We start from the raw sequence: 11,939 nt of genomic DNA, 5'->3' as shown, positions 1-11,939 counted from the left end.
GGAGCTTGCAGTGAGCTGAGATCAGGCCACTGCACTCCAGCTTGGGCGACAGAGCGAGACTCCATCTCAAAAAAAAAAAAAAAGAAAGAAAGAAAAAAAAAGAAAAAAAACTGCGATAAACAATTCTATATCTAATAAAGGAAGTAAAACTATCCTTCAAAAGTGAAGGAGAAAATGGGACATTATCAGATAAACAAAACTGAAAGAGATATCAAGTAGCTGGCAGCTGCCGTATGAGCAATACTAAAGGAAGTCCTTCAGTCTGAAAGGAAAGGACACTAGAAAGTAACATGAAATCATAAGATGAAATAAAGTCTAATGGTAAAAGTAACTACATAGGTAAATATTAAAAACAGTATAAATATAGTTGTTGCTTTTAAAAATTTGCAATTCCTGTGTTTTCCAGTCTGACTTAAAACATGACTACCACAATAATTATAAATCTATGTTGATGGACACATAGTGCAAAAAGACACAATTTGTAACACTAACAACATAAAGGTTATAGTGCTATTAAGGAAGCAAAGCTTTTGTATTCTATCGACAGTAAGTTCATATAAATCTGAACTAGATTCTCATCAATTAAGATGTTAATGGTAATCTCCATAGAATGAACTGAAAAAAAAAAACCACCAAAATATATAGCAAAAGAAACAACAGAGAATTGAAATGGCACAGTGGAAAATATTTATTTAAAACAAATGAAAGCAGTAATGTAAGAACAGAAAAACAAAAGTGACATAAGACATAGGGAAGACAGATAACAAAATACACATGTAAATTCTACCTGAAGAGTAACTGCACTAAATGTGAATGGATTGAACTCTCCAATAAAGACAGAGACTAGTTAAATTGACAAAAAAAAAGGTATGGCCCAACTACACGTTATCTTCAAGAGAATGATTTTAGATTCAAACACAAATAAGTTTAAAGTAAAAGAATGGAAAAAGAGATACCATATAAACAGTACCCAAAAAACAGTAGGAGTGGTTATACTAAGAGCAGACAAAATATTCTTTAAAACAAATATTGGTAAAACTGGCAAAGAATAACATTTTGCAATCTTTAAGCTGCCAATCCATCACAAAAATATCACTATGATAAACTTACATTCATCTACCAACAGATTCCAAAAACTGACAGAACTGAACAGAGAAACGAACAATTCAATAACATATTCTGGCTGCCTCAATATCCCACTTTCAATAATAGATTAAAAACAGACAGGAGATCAACAAGGAAAAAGAAGACTGCACCTAATAGACACTATAGTAACACTTAACCCAGTAACAGATGAACACACATTCTTCTCAAGTGCATATGAAATATTCTCATGGAAGATAGACCATATGTTAGATCATAAAACAAGTCTCCATAAAACGGACTGAAACAATAAAAAGTATCTTCACCAACCACAATAGAATTAAATTTGAAATCAGTAACAGGAAGATATTTTGTAAAGTAATTCAAAAGTAGAAATTAAACAGCACACCTCTAAAAAAGTCAAGTCAAATAAGAAAGTACACAGGAAATGAGAGAGTTCTTTGAGATTAATGAAAACTTAAACACAACCTACCAAAACATATGACATGCAGTGAAAGCAGTATTCTTTATTGTTGAAAATTTATAGTTGTAATAACTATATTACAATATCCCTTATGAATATAAACACAATAATCCTCAACAAAATCCAGCAAACCAAATTCAGACACGTATAAAAAACTCCACACCATGACTGAGATCTATTCTAGAAATAAAAAGTTGGATAAATATATGAAAAACAAGAAGGATCTAAAACAATGACCTAGCTTTTCATCTTAATTAACTATAAAAAGAAAACTAAACCCAAAGCAAACAGAAGGAAGGAAGGAAATAATACAAAGACTAAGGAGTAAATAAATGACATAGAGAATTGAAAAATAATAGAGAGCCATCAATGAAAATAAAAATTGGTACTTCCAAAAGATCAACAAAATTGACAAACCCTTAACCAGAATGACCAAGAAAAAGGATAGAAGACACAAATTACTAGAATAAGAAATGAAGGAGGGAATATTACTTCCAATCTTATAAAAAAATGCTATAAATAAGTGTATGACAAAAAATCAGATTAACTTAAATAAAACAAACTCCTAGAAAAACAAAAACTACTGAATCTGACTTGGGAAGAAATAGATAAGATAAAGAGACCTATAACAAGTGAAGAGATTGTATTAGTAATCAAAACACTACCCACAAATAAAAGCCAAGGCCAAGACGGCTTCGCTGCTAAATTCTACACAAACTCCTTGAAAGGAAGGAAGACAAGGGAACACCTCCTAACTTATTCTGTGAGGCCAGTATTATTCTGATAGCAAAACCAGACAGAGGCATTACAAGAAAAGAAACCTGCAGACCAATATCCCTTATGAATATAAACACAATAATCCTCAACAAAATACTAGCAAACCAATTCAGACACATATAAAAAGAACTCCACACCATGACTGAGATCTATTCCAGAAATAAAAAGCTGGATAAATATATGAAAAGCAGTGTAATACACATATTAACAGCATAAAAGATGAAAACCACATGACCATCTCGATGGATATAGAAAGAGGCTTTGAATAAGCCCAACAACTTTTCATTAAAAAACTCTTAAACTAGGAAGAGAAGGAAATTTCTTCAACCCAATAATGGTATCTATGAAAAATTCACAGAAACACCATACTTAATAATTAAAGATCAGGCCCTGGCACAGTGGCTCATGCCTGTAATCCCAGCACTTTGGGAGGCCGAGGCGGGTGGGTTGCTTGAGTCCAGGTGTTCAAGACCAGCCTAGGCAATATGGCGAAACCCAGTCTCTACAAAAAATACAAAAACTATCCAGCAAGGTGGCATGTGCCTATAGTCTCAGCTACTTGGGGGGCTGAGGCAGGAGGATCACTTGAACCCAGGAGGTCGAGGCTGCAGTAAGCAGAAATTGTGCCACTGTACTCCAGCCTGGGTGACAGAGGGAGACCCTGTCTCTAATAATAATAATAATATCAATAAACAATTAATGATCAAAAGCTTTCCCCCTAAAATCAGGAGAAAGACAAGGATGTCTACTCTCTCCACTTCAACAATGTACTGAAGATTCTAACAAGGGCACTTTTAAAAGAAAACACGATGAAAGGCACTGAAGTTATAAAGGAAGCAGTACAACTATCTCTATTTGTGGATGGCATGACCTTGAATGTAAAAATTTTAAGGAATCCACTAAAAACTACTAGAACTTAAAAATGAGTTCAGCACAGTTGCAGGTTACAAGATCATAAACAAAAATCAATTGTAGTTCTACCTTGCAATGAACAATACAAAAATAAAATTAAGAAAACAAGTTTAAGCGAAATAAGCCAGGCACAAAAGGACAAATAGCACATGATCTCATTCATTTGTGGAATCTTAAAAAAGCTGATCTCATACAAGTACAGATTAGAATAGTGGTTACCAGAGGCTGAGGAGGGTAGAGGGAAAAGAGTGGGGTGGAAGAGAGGCAGAAAGACTAGTTAAAGCGTACAAAATCACAGTTAAATAGGAGAAATAAGTTCTGTTGTTCTATTGAACAGTAGAATGACTATAATTAACAATATTGTGCTATACATTTCAAAATAACTAGATGAAGGATTTTGAGTGTTCTTACCACAAGGAAATGATAAATGTTTGAGGTGATTAATATGCTAAATACCCTGATTTGATCACTGCACAATGTATACAACTATTGAAACATCACACTGTACCCCATAAATAAATAGAATTATTGTGTGTCAATTAAACATAAAATAAAACTTAAAAAAGAAAACAAGTCCATTTACAGTAGCATAAAAAAAAAATTCAACACTTAGGAATAAATTCAGCCAAGAAGGCGAAAGGTGAATAAATTTAGCCAAGAAGGTGAAAGGTAAATAAATTTAGCCAAGGAGATGAAAGACTTGTCAACAATATTGGGTATGGGGACCTTAATGTGTTGGACCACAACTTGTATACTGAAAACTACAAAACATTGCTGAAAGAAATTTAAGACCTTTAAAAATGGGAAAACACTTGGTTTCATTGATCGTAAGATTTAATATTGTTAAGATGGTAATACTCTCCAAACTGATCTATATATTCAGTGAAATTCCTATTAAAATTCTAATTACCTTCTGTGCAGAAACAGACAAGCTGACCCTAAAATTAATACTAAAATGGAAGTAACTCCAAATGGTCAAAACAATTTTGAAAATGTGGAACAAAGTTGGAGGAGTCATACTTCCCAATATCAAAACTTACTACAAGGCTTCAGTTACTAAGATTCTATGGTACTAGAATAATTGTAGACATACAGACTGATGAACCGAATTTAGAGTGTAGATATAAACCCTTATATTTATGGTCAATTGATTTTTGACAAGAGTGCCAAGCATAGTCTCTTAAACAATGGTGCCAGGACTACTGGGTATCTACATGCAAATGAAATTGGACCCCTATCTCACACTACATACAAAAATAAACTCAAAAGAGATCAAAGACTTACATGTAGAAGCTAAAATTATAAAACTCACAGAAGAAAGCATAGGTGCAAATCATTGTGAACTTGATTAGGTAACAATTTTTATATAAGACACAAAAGCACAAGCTATAAAAGAAAAACTAGATAGCTTGGACTTCATTAAAATGAAAAACTTTTGTACTCAAAAGACACTATCAAGAAAGTGAAAAGCCAACCCATAAAATGGAAGACAACAGGCCGGGCGCGGTGGCTCAAGCCACCCAGCACTTTGGGAGGCCGAGATGGGCAGATCATGAGGTCAGGAGATCGAGACCATCCTGGCTAACACGGTGAAACCCCGTCTCTACTAAAAAACACAAAAAACTAGCTGGGCGAGGTGACGGGCGCCTGTAGTCCCAGCTACTCAGGAGGCTGAGGCAGGAGAATGGCGTAAACCCGGGAGGCGGAGCTTGCAGTAAGCTGAGATCCGGCCACTGCACTCCAGCCTGGGCGACAGAGCGAGACGCGAGACTCTGTCTCAAAAAAAAAAAAAAAATGGAAGACAACAATTGAAAATCATATATCTGTTAGGGACCTAATACCCACAATACATTAAAAGTCATATAACTAAACAATTAAAAATATAAATAATGTAATTTAAAAAGAAGAAGGGACTTGAATAGATATTTCTCTAAAGAAGATATACAAATGGCCAATAAGGACATGGAAATACATTCGACATCATTAGTCATTAGGGAAATGCAAATAAGAACCTTGATCAGGTACTACTTGACACTGTGAAGAGGAAGAAGGGACCCCCATCCCAAACTTAGGTTAGATGTTGAGACTGGTTACACACATCAAGAGGGTACAAGAAAGTTTAATACTTACCTAAATGAAGATTTTCTGGTAGAGAAGGTCAGGCTTCCCAAGCAGGTAAGAAATGGCTTGACAGAACAAGGAAAGGAGACAAGCTTGGGTTTTCATTGTGGTTAGGGCCCGGTGTAAGGCTTCCTATACACATGAAGGAGCTTCCATAGTTTGAATCTTTTCCTGATCCCCAAGGAGGGAGCGGGCTTCTTATCAGTTTGCCCCAATGTGGGGCAGAGGGGAAGAAGGTGAAGCTTAAAAAAATGTCAGCAAACTTCAAAAAATAGACTCAGAATCTTACAATTCACCCCTGATGCTTGTCTAATGACTGAACTGTGCCATGTTCATTTAATTAAATATACATCTGTTTAATGAAGTCAGTATGGTGCTCTGTAAGTCCTGCAGAATGAAGTCTGTAAGCAAAGTAAATGTTTTGTTGAATTCCTTCCTTAAGCCCAGCACTGTATATTCTAAGAAACAAAATGGGTGCCTTCGTCACTATCAATGATGCCTCAAATTCTGAAGGAAAATAAGGAGTCTCTTGGTGAGACCTTATGTTTGACCTTTACTATGTGAAGATAAATGTGTTACCTTGATTTACATTTTGGGTATCTGTGAGGTTAGAGATTCTCAGAGCTCTTTCCCCAAATGGGGCAACTCTTAAGCAGTGGCTCAAGAGTCTGTAAAAATGTGCAGATAGGGCCAATTGTTGGCTAGAGCATACAGTGCTAAGGTGAATGCCTGAAGTTTGGCCAACTGTACTGAATAAACCCTGTGTTCCTGTCCTTATTAGAAGCATCTTCGTTAAAGGATGAAAAGCATAAGCTCTCCAGCAAACTCCATTGTATACAATGCTTGTGGTGTCATCCATAAATTGTACAAACCATTGTTTTTCACACCATTTGATCTCAAGGGGCTCTGCAGGTAGCCCCAGGGTTTGGGAGAGGGGTGATGGGTCCCCCAAAACCATGGTATTTAGCAAGGAACTAAAGACGGGAGGCTACCCCTTCCTCCAAGTGGTATATGACAGAAGACCCAGGTTTTTCTCCATCTTGTGGCAGAGGCCTCAGCAGCCATGCCCAGCTTGCAGTGCCATGGCTTCCATGACCCAAGGCACAATAGGCAGCTGGATATTGAGGGTCACAGGCTGAGGGACTTTGATAGTCTCTATTTCTAAGACAGCCCGCTATGCAGCTAGCAACTGTCACTCTAATGGTGTACAGAACAAGTCCAAGCATGACAGTTTCTTGCATCAGAAACCCTTGGCAACTTATGGGAATGATGGATGGTCCAGAGAATGTAGGAGAAATGAGGAAGTTGCTAAAATCTCTATGGTGAAGCGCATCTGGGGTCACTAATGATATTGTCGTTAGTGACTTAATTGTCATTAGTGTCATATTGCAATTTTGACAGGTTCTAGAGTCTTTTGTTGGAGGGGATTCCCATTCAAGATGAACTGATATGTAAGAAATAGCGTAAATGGGCTTCAATAAAATTTATAAAACAGGAATGTTTTGTCTCTAGAACACAAATGAGCCTAAAAGAAGTTGTGGGTGCAGGTCGGACGCGGTGGCTCAAGCCTGTAATCCCAGCCCTTTGGGAGGCCGAGGCGGGTGGATCACGAGGTCAGGAGATCAAGACCATCCTGGCTAATATGGTGAAACCCCGTCTCTACTAAAAATACAAAAAACTAGCCGGGCGTGGTGGCGGGCGCCTGTAGTCCCAGCTACTCGGAGGCTGAGGCGGGAGAATGGCGTGAACCCGGGAGGCGGAGCTTGTAGTGAGCCGAGATCGGGCCACTGCACTCCAGCCTGGGCGACACAGCGAGACTCAAAAAAAAAAAAAAAAAGAAGTTGTGGGTGCTGACAGGGCCAATAGCTGCTTTTCTGACAGTGTCAGAGGCAAAATGGTCTTCAGTTTAGCAAATAATGTGTAGGTATTGAAAAGTGGTAGGACCTTGCACTACGTGTGGCACAATGGCCATCCCATTTTATGAGCAATTTTGTGAGTATCTGCATTTCCGGAATGAGTGTGTCAAATGAATCTCCTCAGGGAAGGACGTCATCAATGTAATGTCACACCTGTACACCTAGAAAAAGCTCGGTACAGTTAAGATCTTGCCAGCAAAGATAGTGTACAATGGCAAAGCTGTGGAGGTATCCCATGAGTAGCCAGGTAAATGTTTATTGTGTCCCTTCAGAGATGAACGCAAACTGAGACTGACAGGCTGTTGAAACAGGCAGTGAACAGAACATGTTAGCTAGCCAAATCTATAATAGCAAAATATTTACCAGTCACAGACTGGATGGAATCAGTAATGTCAACAATATTGGCTATGGGGACCTTAATGTGCGGAACCACAACATTAGCATTACGGTAATCCATTGGATTCTATTCATTTGAAGCTTAAGAACAGGCCAAATTGGGTTGTTAATGGAGAAGACATGGGGATAATCACCCTTTTACCAAATAGGCTTTGTATCATGGGTTTCCGTATTTGTAGACTTATTCTAATTTATAGTGGGCTGTATTAACCTATTTTAACTGGGGTATAGTCCTAGGGATCTCACGTTGTCAAATGGATTCACATGTGCCAAATACTTAATTTTATCATTAAATTTTATCTCTAACTTAAATTTTATCATTGGATCAGAGTGCTCATACCCACTATGGGATATTTTAAGGCAATGAATGGTACAAATGTGAGGAATTCAGGCAAGGCAATAGTTCTGATAGTTAATGTGAGGTATACTTGCTTATCTCTTTCCTGTTCAGGAACTCCCCTTAGATTACAGGAGGCACCTTGATTAAATATAGTGGGATCCTGACATATAACCAATTTAAGCCCCAGTATTAATTAAGGTCATGAAGTTTTGCCACTCACTCCATTTCAACACCAATCAGCACCCTTTTATCTTTTTGCTCTTTTAGTAAAATTTTTCTGTAAATTCTGGATTCTAATTGGGCCAAATTGTGGATCTCCGTTTCTGTTTCCTCATCCTCTCATAGCTGTTTTTTTTTTTCTTTCTTTTACAATCATGTGTCACTTAGCAATGGAGATACATTCTGAGAAATGCCATGTGTCCTTAGGTGATTTCATCACCGTTATGTGAATATCACAGAGTATACTTACACAAACCTAGATGGTATACACTACTACACACCTGTGTTATATGGTATGGACTATTGCTCCTAGACTACACACCAGTACACCATGTTACTGTACTGAATACTGTAGGCAATTTTAACACAATTTGTGTATCTGTATATTTCTGTATCTGTGTATCTAAACCTACCTAAACATAGAAAAGATACAGTAAAAATATGGTATAGAAGACAAAAATACGGCCAGGCGCGGTGGCTCACGCTTGTAATCCCAGCACTTTGGGAGGCCCAGGTGGGCAGATCACTTGAGGGCAAGAGTTCGAGACCAGCCTGGCCAACATGGCGAAACCTCACTCTATTAAAAATACAAAAATTAGCCGGGCATGGTAGCAGGCATCTGTAATCCCAGTTACTCGGGAGGGTGAGGCAGGAGAAATCACCTGAACCCAGGAAGAGGAGGTTGCAGTGAGCAAAGATCGCACCATTGCATTCCAGCCTGGGCAACAAGAGTGAAACTCCATCTCAAAAAAAAAAAAAAGACGAAATATGGTACACTTGTTATTAGGCACTTACTATGAATAAAGCTTGCAGGACTGGAAGTTGTTCTGGGTGGGTCAGTGAATGAGTGGTGAGTGAATGTGAAGGCTTAGGACATTACTGTACACTAATGTATACTTTAGTACACTTAGGCTACACTAAAATCCTTTTTTAAACATTTCTTCCAATAATAAATTAAGCTTAGCTTACTGTAACTTTTTACTTTATAAACTTTTTAAAATTTTGTAAAGCTTTTTGACTCTTGTAGTAAAGCTTAGCTTTTAAAATACAAACACATGGCTGGGCACAGTGGCTCACATCTGTAATCCCAGCACTTTGGGAGGCCAAGATGCGTGGATCACCTGAGGTCAGGAATTCGAGACCAGCCTGACCAACACGGAGAAACCCCATCACTACTAAAAGTACAAAATTAGCCAAGCATGGTGGTGCATGCCTGTAATCCCAGAACTCTGGAGGCTGAGGCAGGAGAATCGTTTGAACCTGGGAGGCGGAGGTTGCAGTGAGTCGAGATTGCACCATTTCACTCCAACCTGGGCAACAAAAGCGAAACTCCATTTAAAATAAAAATAAAAAATAAAAAACTGTACAGCTATACAGAAATATTTTCTTTCTTTATATTATTATTCTATAAGCTTGTTTTAAAACTTTTCTTTTTATTAAACTTTTTTCTTAAAAACTAAGATACATACAAATTAGCCTAGCCCTATACAAAGTCAGGATCGCCAATATCACGGTCTTCCACCTCCACATCTTGTCCCACCAGAAGTTCTTCAGGGGCAATAACACACATGGACCCGTCATCTCCTATAAGAATGCCTTCTTCTGGAATACCTCCTGAAGGACCTGCCTGTGGCTCTTTTACAGTTAACTTTTTTTTTTAATAAGTAGAAAGACTACATTCTAAAATACCAATAAAAATTATGGTATAGTAAATACATAAACATGGTTGTTTTTTATCTTTTTTTTGAGACAGGGTCTCGCTCTGTCACCCAGGCTGGAGTGCAGTGGCACAATCTTGGCTCACTGCAAGCTCTGCCCCCCAGATGCAAGCGATTCTCATGCCTCAGCCTCCAGAGTACCTGGGACTATAGCCGTGTGTCACCACACCCGGCTAATTTTTTTTTTTTTAATTTTTATTTTTTTAAGAGAGAAGTTTTCACTGTGTTGCCCAGACTGGTCTCAAACTCCTGACCTCAAGTGATCTGCCCACCTTGGCCTCCCAAAGTGCTGGGATTACAGGTGTGAGCCACCACGCCTAGCTGTTTTTTTATCATTATCAAGTGTTATGTACCATATATAATGGTACTTGTTCTAGTTTTACACGACTGGTACTACAGGCTTCTTTACAGCAACATCACCATAAATACGTGAGTAATGCATTGCACTACAATGTTACAACAGCTATGACATCACTAGGTGATAGGAATTTTTCGGCTCCATTACAATCTTATGAGACCACCATCCTCGTATGTGATCTGTTGTTGACCAAAATATCATAATGCTGTAGATGACTGTACTTCCTTTTTTTGTTGCTGTTGTTACTGGATATATTTCTGGGGGGGCCCTACCCTGCTCATATTTATAAATGTCTTCCTGCAGAAAGTCTCAAATCAGCACTGTCATTGTAAGGGGCCTCCCCAAAGGCAATGGTGGTCATGTAAGATTAAAGGACTAGGAGCTTTATGGGATTGAATTGCCCCTTTCTCCGTGCTACAGGGGTGCCACTGATGTTTTTCCCTATAATCCTGAAAATCAGGATCTTTGTTGCAACAGAAGTACAGGTGGTGGTGGCGGCAGTGGCAGCGGCGGCGGCTGCAGCAACAGCAATAACAACGGAGGTATTTAAGGGTCCTAGTGAGTGATTTGTGCTTAGGAGTCCAGACCCCAGCAAGCCACATAATAGCTGTTTCTTTTCTCTTTTCTCTCTCTTTTTTTCACTTCCTGATGACTGCTCTCAAGAGCGACCACCCAATGGGCAGTCAGCTGTCAGGGTCAGAGCCTAACTGAGACACAAAACCAACTAGTCATAGACATGGTTGTCCTCCTGAGCCTAGCGTCAGTCACAGCTTTACGTTAAGATACACAAATAGGTCTAGGCTGAATCAGACACATGATCCAGGGCTACTTTAAGGATCCCATACTACTGTTCCTAAATGTCAATTAAATTATCTAAACTTCCAAGTTAGCTAAATCTATAAGAGGGGTTCTACAGGAGTCAACAATACAACACAGCACAGCACAACTAAAAAACCTAGCTAGCCTTGCAGGCTCAATGTTTATGCTTGCCATCAGAACCAGTTAGTGAGCCAAAGTAATCAAGGAAAGATATTCCCATCCCCCCCTGATGGCTGTCATTATCTGAGCACCAAGCTCACTGTGCCACCAATTGTTCTTGCCATGCTGCAGAAGAAGGAGGGACCCCACCCTAATTTTGATTCCAATATTCAGATTGCTAACACCTCATACACAAAGAGGGTATGAAAATGTTTACTAGTTACTTACAGTAAGTAGTATGTAACTACTACTACTTACATGTGTCACTTAGCAATGGAGATACATTCTGAGAAATGCCATGTGTCCTTAGGTGATTTCATCACCGTTATGTGAATACATACTACAGTAAGTAGTATGTAACTACTACCCCAGAAATGATGCATTTCTGGGGACGGCAAGGCAAGTCTCCTAAGCAGGTTAGAAAAAGCAAGGAAAGGAAACTAACTTGAGTTTTTACCGTGGTTAAAGGATGAGGCAGGAGTGAGGGTTCTTTCATACAGGAAGACACTTAATGATTTGAATCTCTTGCTAGCTCCAAAGGAGGAAGCATTCATACTTTCTAATCAACTTGCTCAGTTGTGGAGCAGAAAATGAAGAGGGAGAGGTGAGGCTTAAAAGATGTCAGCAGTTGGCAGAA

The 11,939-nt window shown here is 38.6% G+C and overlaps 1 protein-coding gene across 1 annotated transcript in view; it reads right to left on the bottom strand.

Moving 5' to 3' along the window:
* The window catches only part of LOC105500290 (melanoma-associated antigen D1), a 106,706-nt gene that overhangs the window by 75,116 nt on the left and 19,651 nt on the right, over nucleotides 1-11,939 (bottom strand). The gene's annotated exons all lie outside the window — the stretch shown is intronic.

The sequence above is a fragment of the Colobus angolensis genome, unplaced genomic scaffold (genome assembly GCF_000951035.1).
Source record: "Colobus angolensis palliatus isolate OR3802 unplaced genomic scaffold, Cang.pa_1.0 Scaffold659, whole genome shotgun sequence".
In the NCBI taxonomy this organism is placed as follows: Eukaryota; Metazoa; Chordata; class Mammalia; order Primates; family Cercopithecidae; genus Colobus; species Colobus angolensis.
This window is presented reverse-complemented; position numbering and strand designations above follow the sequence as displayed.